This window comes from Moschus berezovskii, chromosome 21, assembly GCF_049115385.1.
Source record: "Moschus berezovskii isolate FMDL1 chromosome 21, NW_MosBer_1.0, whole genome shotgun sequence".
Lineage (NCBI taxonomy): Eukaryota > Metazoa > Chordata > Mammalia > Artiodactyla > Moschidae > Moschus > Moschus berezovskii.
This window is the reverse complement of record NC_142480.1, coordinates 43,245,524-43,263,297: the sequence shown is the minus strand read 5'-3', so window position 1 is coordinate 43,263,297 and position 17,774 is coordinate 43,245,524. Positions and strand designations below refer to the sequence as shown.

At 48.6% G+C, this 17,774-nt stretch overlaps 1 protein-coding gene across 3 annotated transcripts in view; it reads left to right on the top strand.

The window, feature by feature from the left end:
- Positions 1 to 1,093: 1,093 nt before the first annotated feature.
- CEMIP (cell migration inducing hyaluronidase 1) overlaps positions 1,094 to 17,774 on the top strand; it is a 159,330-nt gene continuing 142,649 nt past the window's right edge. For 2 of the 3 annotated variants that reach the window (XM_055417952.2, XM_055417951.2), the window contains exon 1: positions 1,094 to 1,348. The gene's annotated coding sequence lies outside the window, so the exon portion shown is untranslated. Of the gene's footprint in view, positions 1,349 to 1,433; positions 2,356 to 3,791; positions 3,991 to 4,771; positions 4,960 to 17,774 lie in introns of those variants that run through there. The other variant, XM_055417950.2, reaches the window with a different exon arrangement.

The window sequence follows — 17,774 nt, the reverse complement described above, 5'->3', positions numbered from 1 at the left end:
ACGGAAAAGCCCACGGGTCTTACACTCGGAGCAACTGCTTAATCTTATACTAGGATCTCTTTCTAAAGCCACTCTCTCCTTACCAAAGGCAAGCTTGTGTGCCCAACACACAGTGAGGCCAAGCAAACCTAAATGTCGGAATTTGGAGGAAAAAGTCTATTGCAGGACCTCAAAACCTGAACTCTGGGAAGAGTTTCAGCAAACCATTTTTAAAGGCAAGGTGAGGGACAGGGCAAGGTTGGTGGTTGCAAATGTCTTAGTGTAGTAATCTTTGTCCACTGAAATCGGGTCACAGTGTTCCTATAAACCTCCAACAAGACAAATGTTACTCTCTGTTCTGCAGCTTTTTCTCTCTCTATGCAGGAACAAGTGTTATGCTCAAAGGTCAGAGCCTTGAGAATGGGCTATCCTTTATATTTCAGGCTACAGGCAACATTGTTAAAGCAATAGAATACAAAGGTTAAAGCAAAAGAGATACATCTAATACGGACTCAGATTTGTTCTTCCCTATTACACCCTGATAAGAGTTGGTTATGGACAGGGAGGCCTGGCGTTCTGTGATTCATGGGGTCGCAAAGAGTTGGACACGACTGAGCGACTGAACTGAACTGAAGATTAGGGGGGAAAAAAAAAGATTCTGAGACTTAATAACCCTGAACCTCATCTCTCCGCGATTCTGTGCTAGGCGCTGGGCTTTCTCTGAGAGCGCCTCTCCCCTCGCTGGTTTGGAGTGGGGATTCAGGCCTACGCACCGCGACCCCAAGCCCTCTGAGCGCAGAGAAGAGGCTTTCCACGGCCAGCCGCGGCTGCTCCTTCCGTGTCCTGGGCTCCAGCGCCCTCACCTGGCTGCTGCCGCCGCCGCCGGCGGACTCCGCGCGCCCGGGCTCCGCGGGCTCGGGTCTGCGTCTCCCAGAGCTGCCGCCAGAGCCCGCCCGGGTCCGGCCGGGGCCCGGGGCCCCCGCCCGACTTGGGCAAGGGGGAGGCGAGCTTCAGCGGGGGGCGGGTCGGTGGCGCGCGGGCGTCAGGGGCCCCGGGGAGGAGCCAGCCTGGCGCGGCCGGCTGAAGAGCAGGCAGCACTCTATAAAAGCCGCCGCTCTGGCGGGCGGCCGGGGAGCGCGGGCAAGCGCAGCGCGGTGCACCCCGGCTGAGCCTGGTGAGGACCAGCGGCGCGCGGAGCCGGCGGAGCTGAGCGCGGGCAGGGGCTGAACCCCGCTTTCCCGGACGAACTACCACTCGGCTTGCCCGAGTCCCGGGACATAACCAGGCCGGTCAGTGTGCCACCCGACCGCTCCGACCGCGGCGCTTCTGGCCCGCGAGGCGTGAGAGTGTCTCGGCTACCGACCCAGAGGTAAGCGGGCCGGCTCGGCGCGCCGGGGCTGTGCGGACTGCCCAGCCTCAGAGGGGAGGGGAGATGGGGGGTTCGGCGCCTCCACCGGTGATAGGGAAAACGCACCGCGTCATGGGCTTGTCTGTCTGTGCACTCTGTGCTGTGCTGTCTGTTCGTCTGTCTGTCCACGTGTCTGTTGATGGGCACACGGCCGCTGTGGGATTTCTCTGAGGTTGTGTGAGACTTTGCAAGGAGCAGGTGCCGGGGGGGGCGCCAGTGTCCTCGGAGCGCATCCGGCGGGGAGCACGTCCCCGTTTTCCGTAGAGTTCCCGCGTTCTGAATGTCTCCGGGGAGATACTTGCTCCCCGAAGTGTCTCGTCGAGGAGTGACTGCTCCGAGGGTCAGATCGTGGAGTCCAGCTCACAGGGAGCCGGCTCACACCGTGCACTAGTGAGCGCGCACCTGGCAACAGGTCTGCGCCCTGCTGCTCGGCTTTGAGCACCGTCTTCCTTCTCGTTTCCCATCCGCCTCCTGCTGCCTCCCCGTGCGCGCTCTCCCCGACGGCTTGAGGCACCCAGCATCGCTCTGGCACACGACGGGCGGAGGTTAATTGAATGTTAGATGACAGGAGAACCCCTACTGATGTCTAGACTGCGACGCCCAACCTGGCATCGCTACAAGAGGGTTCAGCAGTCCCTGGCGAGAAATGTCAGCTCCAAAAAAGGTCAAATAAGGTTGGGAAGAAAGACAGGGACCTGGCGAAGCCCAGGCCAGGGCAGTGGCCAGGTCTCCAGCTCGCCGCTCTGGGAACCAGGGCCAGAGACACTCTGGAGTGGAGCCTGCGGGACGCATATGCTCTTGAGAAAGGAGCTCAGTGCGCCGAGGTCCTCCGCCGCAGACTCGCTGTCCGCGCTCTCAAGACCGCCGCGGTTTCCCAAGGGTCCAGCACTACGGCCGTCCAAGGCGCGCCGCCAGGAGCTGGGTTTGAGGTCCTGAGTCCTGCTTCGTGCGGCCAAGACTGCCCACAGGTGAGAAAACCCTTTTAAAACTGAACTTTTGATGTGTGAGCCAGTGCCTGGCTGCAGGCTGGGAGCGAGTCTGTCTCTCCATTCCGGCGGTCTGGAGCGTGATCCCGGGCGCGGCCGGGGGCGGGAGCCGGCGGCTCTGCGTGCCCAGGCGCGGCGCCACCATGGACAGCTCCCAGCCGCTTCCTCCACTCCTGGTCGGTGGCCCTGGGTCTCCCGGGGAAGTGGCGCGGCTTTCCTTCCAGACTCGGAGACTAGGGGTACAGGGCAGGTGGAAAGGGACCGATGGTCTGTGGGAGCCCTCGGGATCCCGTCCCGAGGCGACGTGAGCCACTCAGGAGGATAAAGGAAGCCTGGGTGGTTTGTGACCCTTTCCGAGATCGCCCTGAGGCTGAGCTCTTACACGACTTTCAGTGTGATGTCGTGGGGGCTTCTCTGCAGCACCACGGGGCCCTCCGAGGTGTTGTAATCGTACAACGCACGCTGAGACAGTGAGATGATGCCAGACCTAATTAGAGACCCGCCCACCCCAAACTGTTTCAGGCGCATGACATAGGATCATGTTCCGCTTTATTAAATTCTTTAGTAAATATGATACCGGAAGGCGATACTAGTTTCACAGTTACAGGGACAGAATGGAGAAAAAGCAGATAGATCACGTGTACAGAGAATGAGTTTGGATGCGTTTGCAAAAGCAGCTGTGCTGTTTTCCGAGCCCAATCGCTTCTTCCCAGACGCATAACACTCTTAAAGAAGCTTCCATTGGTTCCTCTTCAGCCCAGTAGAGCATTTTGCAAGTTGGTTGCCTGGAAACAGGCTTGGGAGAACCTGTAGGAGTTAATCTGGGCAAATTAAACATCTCCGTTCTCTGATAAGAAATGACATTGGCTGAGGCTCTTCTTTTTGTCATTTTTCAGCTATGTAGAAGATGTAGCTTCCTTCATCTTAACATTGCCAGAAATTCAGAAGATTTGCTTCTGTTTGTGTCTGGTAGAAAGCCTATAGGGAGTAAAAACACTCAAGCATCTTTATTTATTTATTTTTGAAGACACCTTGTGTGACTTTTCAAAGGTCGCTTAAACTCTGTTTCCCCATATGGAAACTGGGGACAATACAACCAACCTTGCAGAGTTGCCAATGAGAATTAAGTAGTAAAATGTAAAGCACTTATATCCATGCTAAACACAAAGAAAGTTCTTAAAATGGTAGTAATTATAAGTATTTTTACTTTTTTTTTTTGCCATGCCACTCAGCATGCAGGATCCTAGTTCCCCAACCAGGGATCAAACCCATGCCCCCTGCATTGGGTGCTCAAAGTCTCAATCCCTGGATCACCAGGGAAGTTCCCAGAGGTATATTTTAAAGTCGGTTGTGCACTGCTTTTGGATTACATTCACCAGCCTTCTGCTCTCTCTCCTAACCTAGTGATTGTTTGCTAGGGACTCCAGCTCCACTTTATATTCATGTTCAAGAACTTGTTGATAGAAATGATGAAAGTGCTGAAGTTGATTACAGTGTTGGAAAAAACAAAAGCAACAACAACAAAAAACCCCAACGTGTTCACCAAAGATCAGTGGAAGAATGTTTTCATGAAACAAATCAGTTGCCTGTTTTTCCCACCTGTGCCACTTGGAGAAAGTAAGTCATTTTCAAAATGTTATCACAGCCCTCTGGTTGAGATGATCTGTTCTTCCTGATCCTTCTCTCAGAGGAATTCAGGATCTTCTGAGGGAACTCCTTGTTCTCTTGGAGGTGAGGTTCCCTTGGGTATTGATGGGAAGTGCCCTCTGTAGCCCCATTTTTTGATTCCTGGAGGATGAAGTGTGAGGTCGATGTACTAGGGCAGCACATGGTCTAGAAAGCCCCTGAATGGTTGCTCCCAGTCAGGAGGCACATGTCCTCGTGTTTGAACCTTGCTTGGCTGTGAGACCTGGACCAAAACACTACCATACTCTGTTTGGAGCATTGCCACTTAGGTGGTCACAGATAGATCTGAAGATTTCCTCCAGCTCTGTCTTTGAGGTTCTGTCTGGTTTGTGCCTGCTCAATCATGTCTAACTCTTTGCAACCCTGTGGACTGTAGCCTTCCAGGCTCCTCTGTCCGTAGGATTCTTCAGGCAGGAATACTGGAGTGGGTTGCCATGCCCTCCTCCAGGAGATCTTCCTGACCCAGAGATCAAACCCTCATCTCCTGCATTGGCAGACGGATTCTTTATCACTGAGCCAGGTTGAATATGTGACTTCATGCAGAAGTTTGGATAATGGAGTTGTACTGAGTCCAATCTCACAGTTAGATTTTTTTTTCCTACAAAAAGTATGGATGTACATGTGGGTGTCTGTGTGTGTTTTTGCCAGTTTCACATTCTGATGCTCTTAGATTTTCCATATATATATTTTTCCATATTTTTTTTTTCCTTAGTAGATCAAAGTCATCTTAGCTCCCTCCATCTGGAAGGAGTGGAACTGATGAATGCAGTCCATGGATTCTGGGAATCTTTCGTCCACCTGGTGATGTGAATGACGATGTGGGCCCTGGCTGAACTTGAAGTCAGATTCTCTTCTCTGGACTCCTGTACTGTTCCAGTTTCCAGTACACAAGACTTACTGGTAGGAAAACTATCTAACTACAGAATCCTCTTGGAGTAGAGGGCCAAAGAAGGAGAGGAACTGGTGTGAGAGGCAGAAAGAGGCTCTTTATGGATCCTGTAGCATTCTGTCTGCTGCAGCAGCTTCCGAGTGACTGGGACAGACAGATCAAATAGCAAGGCTGGCATTCAGTGGGGATGGCTGGTGGGCTGATGGGGGTGACTCTCAGCATCTTTTGAGGCCTGCCACTTAAGTGACCCCCTTTTAGTACTTCATGTGGTATTGATGGAGCAGCACAGTTTGACAGGATAAACACATTTTGCATTTGTAGTTATAACTCAAAAGATAAATATAAGCATGTTGGTTCCTAAAAGAGACAAAGTTATGTTTATGGGTCAAATCCACAAGATCCCATATCCATGATCAGTCTAGATAACATCTCTCTCTTTTAAATTTTTTAATTAAATAATTTGGCTACACTGGGTCCTATTGAATGGGCATGAGTTTGAGCAAACTCTGGGAGATAGTAAAGGACAGGATAGCCTGGTGTGCTGTAGTCCATGGAGTTGCAAACAATTGAACACGATTGAGCCACTGAACAACAAGAAGCCTGGGTCCTAGTTGCAGCATGCAGGATCTTTAGTTGTAGCATTTGAACTCTTAGTTTCAGCGTGTGGGATTTAGTTCCCTGACTAGGGATTGAACCTGGGCTCCCTGCTTTGGATGCTTGGAGTCTTAGCCACCGGACCACCAGAGAAATCCCTACATCTCTCTTTCCACATGATGGCAAATACCAAAATGGTTCATCTCCTCCACGTATTGCATCAGTTGTTTCCTTTCGCTGCATTTTTTATCATTATATGGAGGCAACTCAGTTTCTTTTCAACAGGGAACTGGAAGTGATTACACTCTTACTCTCCTGGGTCTGGTTAGGTTAGTAGGAGGTTAGGATGGTAATGGGTCTGGGCAGAGACTGAATTCCTTTTTACTGTTTTGCCGGATGATCAGCTGGGCCCAGAGCCTCCTTTCCCAAGAGCCTGGCAGATGGACATTTTGATAAATTGGACAGAATTGTGGTGCCTATTGTGCTCCTCTGGTGGCTCAGCTGGTAAGAACCTGCCTTCCAATGCAGGAGACCCAGGAGACTGGGGTTCAGTCCCTGGGTGGGGCAGATCACCTGGAGAAGGAAATGGCAACACACTCCAGCTTTCTTTATTATTCTTATTATTCTTAATTTGCTTATTTTTAATTGGAGAATAATTCATTTGCAGTATTGGGTTGTGTTTTTTTTTTTGCCATACATCAACATGGATCAGCCGTAGGTATGCATATGTCCCCTCCCTCTTGAACCTCTTTCCCACTTCCCACTCAAGTATTTTTGCCTGAGAAATTGCATGGACAGAGGAGCTTGTTGGGCTAGTGTGTGGGGTCGCAGGGTCAGATACCACTGAGCGTGCACGTGCACACGTGGTATATATCACAGTGAGTCTTGTTAACATCTCCACTTCCAGGGGCTCTCCTAGCCTCTCCGGGAGGTCCCCTATCCTCTTTCCTCTCTCTGCTTTGGTACCAGGCTTCATTCAGACTTGGCTCTTTGGAAGAGAGGCTGCCTGCAGAGAAATGTCATCAAATATACATTTGCTTTCTGCTTTGTACCCTCGGTGCCAGGAAACTCACTTCCCCACCCCAAGGGAGAGAAGCTGTGACTCTCCCCTCCTATGTTACCTTCCAGGGCCCCTCTCTAGGCTCAGTTTGGCTCCAAGTATCTGAGTCCACCTCTCCCTTCCCACCCGCTGCAGGTGAGGGAGCGCTGGTCTGTGTGTGGTGGAGCCCAGGCAGCCACCTCCCCCACCGACGCTCACTCAGAACAGGTTTCCGCTCTCCAGCTCCGGACAGTCTGGCTCCTCGTGTGGGGAAATTGCTGAGGCATTATCTGAATCTTTCACAAGGACAGCCACATGATAGATATAACTTGGGTTTAAAGTGCTTTGACCAGACAACAGCTTTTGCAAACCCTAAGCATTTCTTTCCTTCAGCTGTCCATAGAAGTTCTTAGCCATTAGGCATTTTTTTTGTCACAGGGAAGGCCCATCTAGAAAAGGGTCCTTCTGGCATGCAAAGTATTTGTGCTAGACTATTGCCTCTCTTGTCTCTATCCATCATGGGAGGGGGGCGGGGCAGGGGGCTGCAGACTTCTCCAGAAGCCTGCTATACTATGTGGCCTTTTCTGGGATCAGGAGTTCATTTTGGTGGCCTGAGACTTTAAGGCTATGAGGACAGACACAGCCCATGGGGCTTCCTGGGTTGCACTAGTGATAAAGAACCTGCCTGCCACTGCAGGAGACTTAAGAGACCTGGGTTCAATCCCTATGTTGGGAAGATCCCCTGGAGAAGGAAATGGCAACCCACTCCAGTGTTCTTGCCTGGAGAATCCTCATGGACAGAGGAACCTGGCGGGCTACAGTCCATAGGATCAAGAAGAGTTGAACACAACTGAAGCAACTTAGCTAAGCACATGGGACCAAGGAAGGTACAGTTGCAGAGGTTTTTGAGACTTGAACATGCAAGCAAGTCCCTGGGGCACTTGTAAAAATGCAAGTTCTGATCAGACAGATCTGGGGGGGTGGGGCCAGCATCTGCATTTCTGACAAGCTCCCAGGTGATGCTGCTGGTCCACAGAACTTCCTTTGGGTTGCCAGGGCCTATATCATTATCGACGTTTTGTGACACTAATGCAACTTTTTTTTTTTAAGGTCTTCATACTTAAAAAAAATTTATTTATTTATTCATTGGCTGTGTTGAGTCTTTCTTGCTGCTCAGGCTTTTCTGTAGTTGTAGCGCATGGCCGTCTCATCGCAGTGGTTTTTCTTGTTGCGGCTCATGGAATCTAGAGCACAGGCTCAGTAGTTACAGTACATGGGCTTAGTTGCTCCAGGCATGTGGGATCTTCCTAGATCAGGGATCGAACGTTCTTCTCCTGCCATGACAGGCAGATTCATTACTACTGAGCCACCAGGGAAGCCCTAACTCAACTCGTTTTGGTGTAGTTAGAATCCATTTCTGATGTCCAAGTAGATGGGGCCCAGCTGGCTGGTGTCCTTCTAATGACCTGCTAACGACCCTTCAAATTCTTGGAGATAATTGTTGTCACTCCTAAGCTGTCTTATCAGTAGACTAAATATCTTGAACCCCTTTGAGTTTCCCCTTTTCCCGGTCATAATAAATTTTCCAAAGCTCCCTGGGCCAAGTTACTTTTAAGTGCAAGACCATTGTGAAAATGGCAATTTATCTTTGCCTGGCAGAGGCATTTGAGTGTAATTTTGGTGGTATTAAGAGATCACTTGGGGAATTTCATCTCAGTCCTCTTCCAGACACTGAGAATGCGTGTTTACATTTCAACAACTTTATCTGACTCTGAAGATCACAACTTTTTTTTTTTGGAACCTGAAAATGAAATTTAGGCTCAATGATCTTCCTCAACTGCCCTCCCTATGGCATTACAGTGGGGATGAACTGGCCATCAGAGATGCCCCCTGCAGCCCAAGATGCAGGTATACAACTGCATTCAGTCGCCACTGCTGCATCCAGGAGCAGGGAAGAAATTGACTACTGGTTTGAGCATCTTCTAGTGGGAGACCCTGTGTTAGCCATGGAGGAGGCATAGTTGAATAAGTGATCTCTGTCCTCCAGAGCCAACAGTCCCATGAAGCAGTTGTTGTTGTTTAGTCACTCAATCGTGTCCAGCTCTTTGTAGCCCCATGGACTGTAGCCAGGCAAGCTCCTCTGTCCGTGGGATTTTCCAGGCAAGAATACTGGAGTGTGTTCCCATTTCCTTCTCCACGGGATCTTCCTGGACCAGGGATCAAACTCGTGTCTCCTGCATCGGCAGGCAGATTCTTTACCACTGAGCCACCAGGGTAGCCCCCCCATGGGGAAGCAAGCATCCAAATCAACGGTTGCCATGCAGTGTGACTGGGGCTAGGACAGATGGGTCAGGAGGTGTGGTGGGCAGAGGGCCTGCTTGGGGGCAGGCAAAGCCAGGGGACATCCCCTGAGAAGCAGCATGAAAAGAGGTGCATCTACAAGGATTAGCAGGAGTTTGCAGGGCTTTTCTGGGGCTTCTCAGGTGGCTCAGTGGTAAAGAATCTACCTGCCAATGCAGGAGATGCAGGTTCGATCTCTAGGTTGGGAAGATCCCCTGGGGAAGGAAATGGCTACCCACTCCAGTGTTCTTGCCTGGCAAATCCCACAGAGAGAGGAGCCTGGCGGGCTACAGTCCATGGGGCCACAAAAGAGTTGGACACAGCTGAGCAACTGAGCACACACAGGAATTTTCTGGTGAGACAAATGTGGAGAGTGGAGTTCAGAAGACATTCGACGCAGAGAGGAGGCCATGCAGAAAAATCCAGAAGCACAGTCAGTTCGTTGTGTCTGATTCTTTGCAACTCCATGGACTGCAGCATGCCATGGGGGAAAATGGAGAGGCCATGCAGAAAAATCCAGAAGCACAGACAGGCCTAAACATTTCATTTCTTGCAACCCTTCAGTTCCATGAAGCTCTGTAGCTGCCTCAGGTGTGTGAACTCTCTAAAGCTGAAGAGAGAGAACATCCCTCTGGGCATCTGTAGGTCTCTGGAGCCTTTGTCTCTCGGGCCAGTGGTTTAAAACTACTTTAACCATAATTTTTTTTTTCCTACAATATCTTACTAGATCCAGTTTACAAACCAGAGAAAACGTGGCTGTGGCTGTGAGGGTTTGGGTTTTGTCTTGTGGCCTCTAAAGAATTCCACAGAACTGTAGGGGTACCGTGGAGCATGGTTTGGAAACCTCTGTTCTGAGAAATTTTTATTGCTTTTGGCAGCCCTATGAAGCATGTTATCTTAGTTTTATTGTGATTGGTCTTGACATTCTGGATGCCCTGCTGGTTGTTGTGTCAATAGTTGTCAGTGGAAGGAAACCAGAATTGTCTGTGTGACACTCTGACAAACGTGGGGCACACGGGCTGCCCGTGAGAAAGGGAGTGTGGGAAGTGCTGGCTCAGAAGTCTCTAGCAGTAGCTGTCCACTGGGGGAAGCAAAGAGAGCAGTGAGCTTCTTGCAGAAATGGGCTTTTTACTTGCAACCTTGTCTAACCGTCCAAGACTTTTCAGATTCTAAAAAGGTTGGCAAGGGAGAAAAATAAAAGCATTTTTCTGGGTATAAGACTCAACAAATTCTACCCAGGATCTCGCATCTCTTTTCATCGGTGTAAACTAGCCAAATGTAAAATTTAAAGGCAGGATGTTTTTGAGAGTGAGTTTTGAAAAGGGACTGTTAAGCCAGAAGCTTAAGAATGGAAAAGTTCCACTGGCCCAGGGTGAGGCGGAAGGTTCCAGTTCAAGCTGGAGCTCCTGTGTGCGTCTTACAAAGCTCTCTCAAAGGAGAAAATTGATGCTCTAAATGGAACAATGCCCGAAGGGAGCCCCACCCCTCACTGATGGATGGTCCTCATCCTTAGAAAGGGATCTGAAGAGCTCCCTGAGTGCACTGTGTGGGTGTGCGTGCTAAGTCACTTCAGTCATGTCCGACTCTTTGTGATCCTGTGGACTGTAGCCCTCCGGGCTCCTCGGTCCACGGGATTCTCCAAGCAAGAATCCTGGAGTGGGTTGCCATTTCCTTCTCCAGGGGCTCTTCCTGACTTGGAAATTGAACCCCTGTCTCATGTCTCCTGTGTTGGCAGGTGGGTTCTATATTAGTAGCACCACCTGGACACAGAGCAAGCTCTGAAAGCATCATCATGTGACTGATTTAGGGTGATGAATGTAAGGCATGCTCAGTCTAGAGAGCATTACTGGGTACTTGAGAAACCCTGATGGAGGGAAGGGACAGTGAGGGTTCCCTTCAGGAAGTACACTTGCTGTTGCCTGGGGCTGGGTCTGCTACCAGACCCACAACCCACTGAACTAGACAGTATCAAGAAAGAGCTGGTGATCAGCAGCCTCTCTATCCAGATGGCCTGTGTCCAAGGGTCTTGACATCAGCCCCCATTGCTTTGGAAACTGGCCCACCGGGAACTATGGGATTGACTCCCAAACTGTGAGGATTTGGCTTCCTCTTGCCTCCTAGGGCTGGCCTTACACTGGCTCTTAGGTTGCCCTGATCTGTTGGGACTGGTGACCAATGACACTGGCTTCCTAGATCTCACATGACTGTCTGATGGATGGCCAGTGATGAGCCTGAGCTGTCTACTTGGTTGCAGCGGCTACTGCCCGGCTCTCACCCTACTGGGTGTCCTCCTTCCCTCCGCTCCCCGGAGGGAAAAATGGTGCCTGCGTATGAGTGATGAGGACACTGATGCCCAAGCGTTCAGAGCTGGTACAGAATGATCTTTTTTTTTTTTCCCCTGCATGGTACGTGGAACTTCCCAGACCAGGGATTGAACCTGCACCCTTGCAGTGGAAACTTGCAGAGTCTCAATCCCTGGACCCTGAGGGAAGTTCCAGGAGGACATCTTGTATGTCTGTCTAGCTCTTAGTCCAGTGCATCAGTAACCTGTCTTCTTTCCAGGGCTCTTGTCCTTACTGTGTAGTAGGGGCCATTATTCCCAGCTTGGTCTCCTTGAACTCCCCTAATTCTTGGGGCTTAGGACCCAGAGCTTCTCAGGCAGACAGTGGCCATGCAGAGCAGTTCCCCATCCCGTAAAGAACAACAAGAATGAAACTCAAAAGTACTGAGCCAGGGAGCAGATTTAGGCAAACCGTTAACGTGTTTTGTTTGAAAAACAAACTGGTGGTTTATGACGAGCCTGTTTCAAAGCCGGCTGTGTTATAACCACTGAGTAATTCACTCGTGTGTCAATTTTCCAAAGGATTGGGTTCAGGAAAACCTCAAACATAGTGGCTAAGTACTTTTCCTTTCCTTTAAAAATTGTGTTTATTTTGGGAGGAATTTAATCCATATGTTTCAGATTTATTTCCATGTTACTCAGCGAAAGGTTGGTTTTCTTGCCCAGCATCGCTAAGCCATGAGTCCACTGGGTTCCTTTCTCTTCCCTTCCCACAGCCATCCCCAAGCTTCACCGTACGGGTGCTCACAGCTGAGTCCCAGGCTTGTGGCTGGTTAATTCTATAGCCTTTTATGTGTACTAAGTGCTGAATCTTTTCAGTCATGTCCGACTCGGTGAATCCCATGGACTGTAGCCCGCAAGACTCCTCTGACCATGGGATTCTCCAGGCAAGGATACTAGAGTGGGTTGCCATGCTCTCCTCCAGGGGATCTTCCTGAAGCAGGGATCAAACCCATGTCTCTTACATCTCCTGCATTGGCAGGAGGGGTTTTTTTTTTTTTACCACTAGCACCACCTGGGAAGCCCATTTTATGAGACACAAGCAACTGTAGGTCCTGGAGGCAAGAAGAAAAATCAGTGATACTACTTCTGTTCTTTTGAAAAAATTTTGATGTTTGATTCACTATAGATTTCTGGCATTTATTTAGATTTGTTAAATGTTGTGATACAATATTAGTTATATCGATTGACTGAGTTTTTGGTCCTATCTTAAATTTTGCATCTTTGCCTCAACTTTCTTCTGACCAACCTCCTTCAGGGCTCTTTCCTGTAGTCAAAGTCCTTATCATCAGTGCTGGTTCTGTTCTGATATTTTCTGACACAGGGCTCTCTGTGATGACGTAGAGGGGTGGGATCGGGGGTGGGTACGAAGCTCAGGATGGAGGGGCTGTATGTGTACATACAGCTGGTTCACTTTGTTGTAGCTCAGAAACTAACACAACATTGTAAAGCAATTATACTCTAATAAGACATACATATAAATATGTATAAATAGACAATATGGTTGTCTTGTAAGAATGAAAAGAGATCCATATAGGAGGATACATATCCTATAGGTATGTTGCAGAATGCATGAAAATTTTATGTATGACATGTGCTGTGCTGTGCTAAGTCACTTCAGTCCTGTCCAACTCTTTGCAACCCTGTGGACTTTAGTCCTCCAGGCTTCTCTGTCCATGGGATTCTCCAGGCAAGAATACTGGAGTGGGTTGCCATTTCCTCCTCCAGGGGATCTTCCTGATATAGGGGTCGAACCTGCATCTCCTGCATTGCAAGGGGATTCTTTACCTGCTGAGCCACCGGGGAAGCTCCAATGTAAACATAGGCAGTATCACTTCAGTGAGGGAGAATGTGGTTTGTTCAGTAAACATATCTGGGTATTATTATTATTTTTTACAAAAAGATACCAGTGTCAGGGGAGCAAGCTTTGGGGATGCTAAATGTGCCTCCGGCTCTTAACCTACCTGTTGATTTGAATTGGGGGTGTAGGAGTCTTAGGGAAAGTGGAGGAGTGGTATGTGGGCCCTCTCTAGACATCCATGTGACCTGAAGCTGATATTTTCCGTTCTCCGTTGCTTGTCTTCCTTTCTGGGGAGAGTGGAATTGTGGTGTTCCATGGTAAATATTTTGCCAATTATGCTGGACTGATGTGTCACTGTGTCTGTGAGTTCTTAAGAAGGCACTGAGTTCACCAGATTTCTCAATTCAATTCCTGGGAACAAAAGAGAAAGCAGTTATAGGATCTGGGCTTCGGAGCTTTCATAGGCAAGGATTTCTTCTCAGTGAAGTGATTTTGTGAAAATAAAAAGTACAGCCATCTCGGAGGCACCGACTTGGTTCTCAGCGTTGAGGAACCTCAGAGTTTCCTTTGATGACCTAACTGTGGGCTGTGTATATACTTGAACTTACTTGGTGGCAGAGCTGAAATCTGTTTTTAATTTTAAAATCATTGGGCAACGTTGTTACAAATGGTAATAGATAAACACATCCCGGAATTTTTTGAGAAGGACAGGTGCCAGTGAAGTTCATTTTTACTTTAAACATGCCCCACATACAGTTACTTTAAATAAGAAACTATTTTTAACGTGGAGAATAAATGATGTTTCTATTGAATCTTGCTTATTAAGTGTGAACTTGAGCTTGTACTCTGCTGGGGTTGTTTGAGGACGTCACCTTTTAAAGGTTGGGGGGTCAGAGAGGTGTGGGGTCATATTTTGGTTTTATTTTTCTTTTTTGGATGAGCCTCCTAGCTAGGGGTTGCATTCTGTCACCTCATCCCTTCCCCTCTTTTTTTGGCCAGGGCACATGGCAGGTGGAATCTTAGTTCCCCGACCAGGGGTTGAACCCCGGGCTCAAATCCTGACCACTGATCCACCTGAGGTCATTCGCCTGGGTGTGATGGAGTTGGCAGAGGGACCCAGGTCCGTGTGAGTCTGAAGCCCATGCTCCAAATAATGAGTGAAGTTGCTTGATTCTTAAATTTTGAGGAAGCACATTTAGGGGAATACTGTAATTCATAGTAAAGCGTTTTGAGAATAACAGGAGTTTTAAGAAATACTGGTAACCCAAACACAGTTGTTGATTCACAGTTCTTTCGGGACACCTAGGATTCAGAAGTGACTTCATGACATTTCCGTGCCATGGAGAGGCTCTCAGTTGAGAAGATGGGTAGGCCTTCAGGTGCCTATAGTCTGTGCGGTAAGACGGGTGGACAGTATGGAAGCACTGCAGACTGATGAGAAATAACTTTACTGGGGAAAGAGACAAGGTGTCATGGAGGCAGTGTTTTGAGTATACAACGTTGTGTTAGTTTCTGCTAATACACTAATGTGTAGTGACTCAGCTATACATATACATATATCCCCTCTTTTTTGGATTTCCTTTGCATTTAAGTCAGTACAGAGCATTGAGTAGCGTTCCCTGTGCTCTACAGTAGGTTCTTATTCAGTTCAGTTCAGTTCAGTCGCTCAGTCGTGTCCGACTCTCCGCGACCCCATGAATCACAGCACACCAGGCCTCCCTGTCCATCACCAACTCCCGGAGTACACTCAAACTCATGTCCACAGCGTCGGTGATGCCATCCAGCCATCTCATTCTCCGTCGTCCCCTTCTCCTCCCGCCCCCAACCTTTCCCAGCATCAGAGTCTTTTCCAGTGAGTCAACTCGTCGCATGAGGTGGCCAAAGTATTGCATTTTCAGCTTTAGCATCAGTCCCTCCAGTGAACACCCAGGATTGATCTCCTTTAGAATGGACTGGTTGGATCTCCTTGCAGTATAAGGTACTCTCAAGAGTCTTCTCCAACACCACAGTTCTTATTAGGCATCTATTTTATATACAGCAGTGTGTATATGTCAATCCCAATCTCCCAATTCATCCCACCCCTCTTCCCCTTTAGTGTCTGTATGCTTGTTCTCTATGTCTCTATTTCTCCTTTGCAAAAGTGGTTAGTCTGTACCATTTTTCTAGATTCCATATATATGCATTAATACATGATATTTGTTTTTCTCTTTCTGACTTTACTCTGTATAACAGTTTCTGGGTCTGTCCACATCTCTGCAAATGGCACAATTCCATTCATTTTTATGGCTGGGTAATATTCCATCGTATATATGTACCATATCTTCTTTATCCTTTCCTCTGTTCTTGGACATTTAGGTTGCTTCCATGTCCTGGCTGTTGTAAACAGTGCTGCTATGAACATTTTTGTGCACGTATCTTTTGTAATTATGATTTTCTCAGGGTATATGCCCAGCAATGGGATTGCTGGATCATACAGTAGTTCTGGCTTTAGTTTTTCAAGGAATCTCCATGCTGTTCTCCACAGTGGCTATACCAATTTACATTCCCACCAACAATATAGGAGGGTTCCCTTTTCTCCACACCCTGTCCAGCATTTATTGTTTGTAGATTTTTGATAATATTGTTTGATTGGGCCTTGAAGGAGGATCTGGTTTGCTGGCTGGAGGAGAGAAGGTTAGGAGGGAAGGACTAGCCTGAATTTAGTTTAGAGAATCCAGAAATCAGATATCTGGGGGAAGGTCTAGGAGTTACCTGGAAATGAGACCGTAAAAGTGAGGACAGGTGATGGTGGTCCTTAAAAGCTGAGTCAGGGCATTTTTGTATGTGACTTTCATGAGGGGAGGGGTGTAATCAGTAGGTGAACACTACACCATTGCTCCTGGTGGCAGGTGGCTTGGGTGTCCCTCATTTCTGAGGGTAGTGTTCTTGGCAGGAAGTCCATTCGAGAATACCAGCTCTCACCTGAGAATGTACTTCCTAGGGTCCAGTGAAGGCATTAAGAACTGCACTGCCTATAACGAAACACTGGTGCTGGGGCCAGAGGGAGAACATTAAGCTGGAAGTGCCTCAGGGACCTCATGCCCTCACGTGAGGCCCAGTCTCTCTTTTGAGGAGGATGTTCTGAGACTCGTGTGTCTTTGGAATTATCCTTCCAGGCCAATGCTTTCTGTATCCACTCTTAGTGTGCGAGCAGAGTGTTCGAGCCGTCATCCTGTGACTTTTGTGCTGATTATCTTTATACTTAAAATTTTTTTAAGTGTATTTATTTATTTAGGGCTGTGCGGGGTCTTTGTTGCTGCTCGGGCTCTTCTCGAGTCGTGGTGAGCGGGGAGGCTCCTCTCTAGCTGCAGTGCACAGGCTTCTCACGGCAGTGGCTTCTCTAGCTGTGGAGCGCGGGCTTTAGGGCAGGAGTGCTTCAGTAGTTGTGGCGCATGGACTTAGTTGCCTGGTGGCACGTGGGATCCTCCTGGATCAGGGATAGCACCCCTATCCCTTGAACTGGCAGGCAGAGCTCCACCACCGGACCAACAGTAAAGTCCTATGCTGAATCTTTATAAGCACCTTCCTAATTCTTCACAAATTCTTGGGGAGATTCCTGACTGCTTTGTTTGACTGACCTGCAGCAGAGGTGGTGGAAGGAATGTGGTTGAAAGGGACGGAGTTTTCATGTACAGCTCACCTTTAGGGAGGACAGAGTCATCACTGTGAAGGGTGCTAGTTCAGTTCAAATAGTCCAGCTCAACTGGAGGAGGTGGGTACCCTGAGCGCTCTCTGCAGAGGTGCCAAGGTGACCTTCCAGCCTTTAGCTCTTCTCTGCCCTGGAGATGCAATTAGACATTCGGTGGTTTCAGTGATGAGCCCATCCAGGGTGCCCTGAATATCTGAGAGTCCCTTGGACAGAAAGGAGAGCAAACCAGTCAGTCCTAAAGGAACTCAACCCTCTTGATGTTGTTCAATCACTAAGTCTTGTTTGACTCTTTGCAGCCCCATAGGCTGCAGCATGCCAGGCTTCCCTGTCCTTCACTATCTTCCAGAGTTTGCTCAAACTCATGTCCATTGAGTCAATGATGCCATCCAACCATCTCATCGTCTGTCACCTGCTTCTCCTCTTGCCCTCAATCTTTCCCAGCATCGGAGTCTTTTCCAGTGAGTCAGCTCTTCCCATCAGGTGGCCAAAGTATTGGAACTTCAGCTTCAGCATCAGTTTGTACCAGAAAGCATTTCCTTAAAGAGATGCTTTCCTCCCCACCCCACAACACTTTTGAAACACCTTTAAACAGACCTTAGCAAGGATTTAAAACAGAGATCTGGGTTAGCTTCTCTTTGCTGATTACACTCAGACCACAGAGTGTTTTGTAAATGGATAGGACTGCAGCAAAATTCAGAGTCAGTAATGTGTACCCTCAGCGGGTCCATTTTTCATCGTGGATGCTCTGTTTGAGAACTTGAAACCCAAGATGTACGCTAGAGGAGACTGCTGGAGAAGGAATGAGCAGGCTAAAGGTACTCTGGATGAAATGCTCTTATCACAGGACTTCTGGTGCATGCCCTGTGTCCCACTTACACGGGTGATAAGTCAGTATTGCATTTATTAGTTTGACTTTTATTGAAAAAGATACCAGGGACTTGAAGCTTTGAGTCAGTGCCAGGTGAATCAATAAAACCAGGACATGTTGCATTTGTTTAGCCAGTTTATTCAGCAAACACTTAT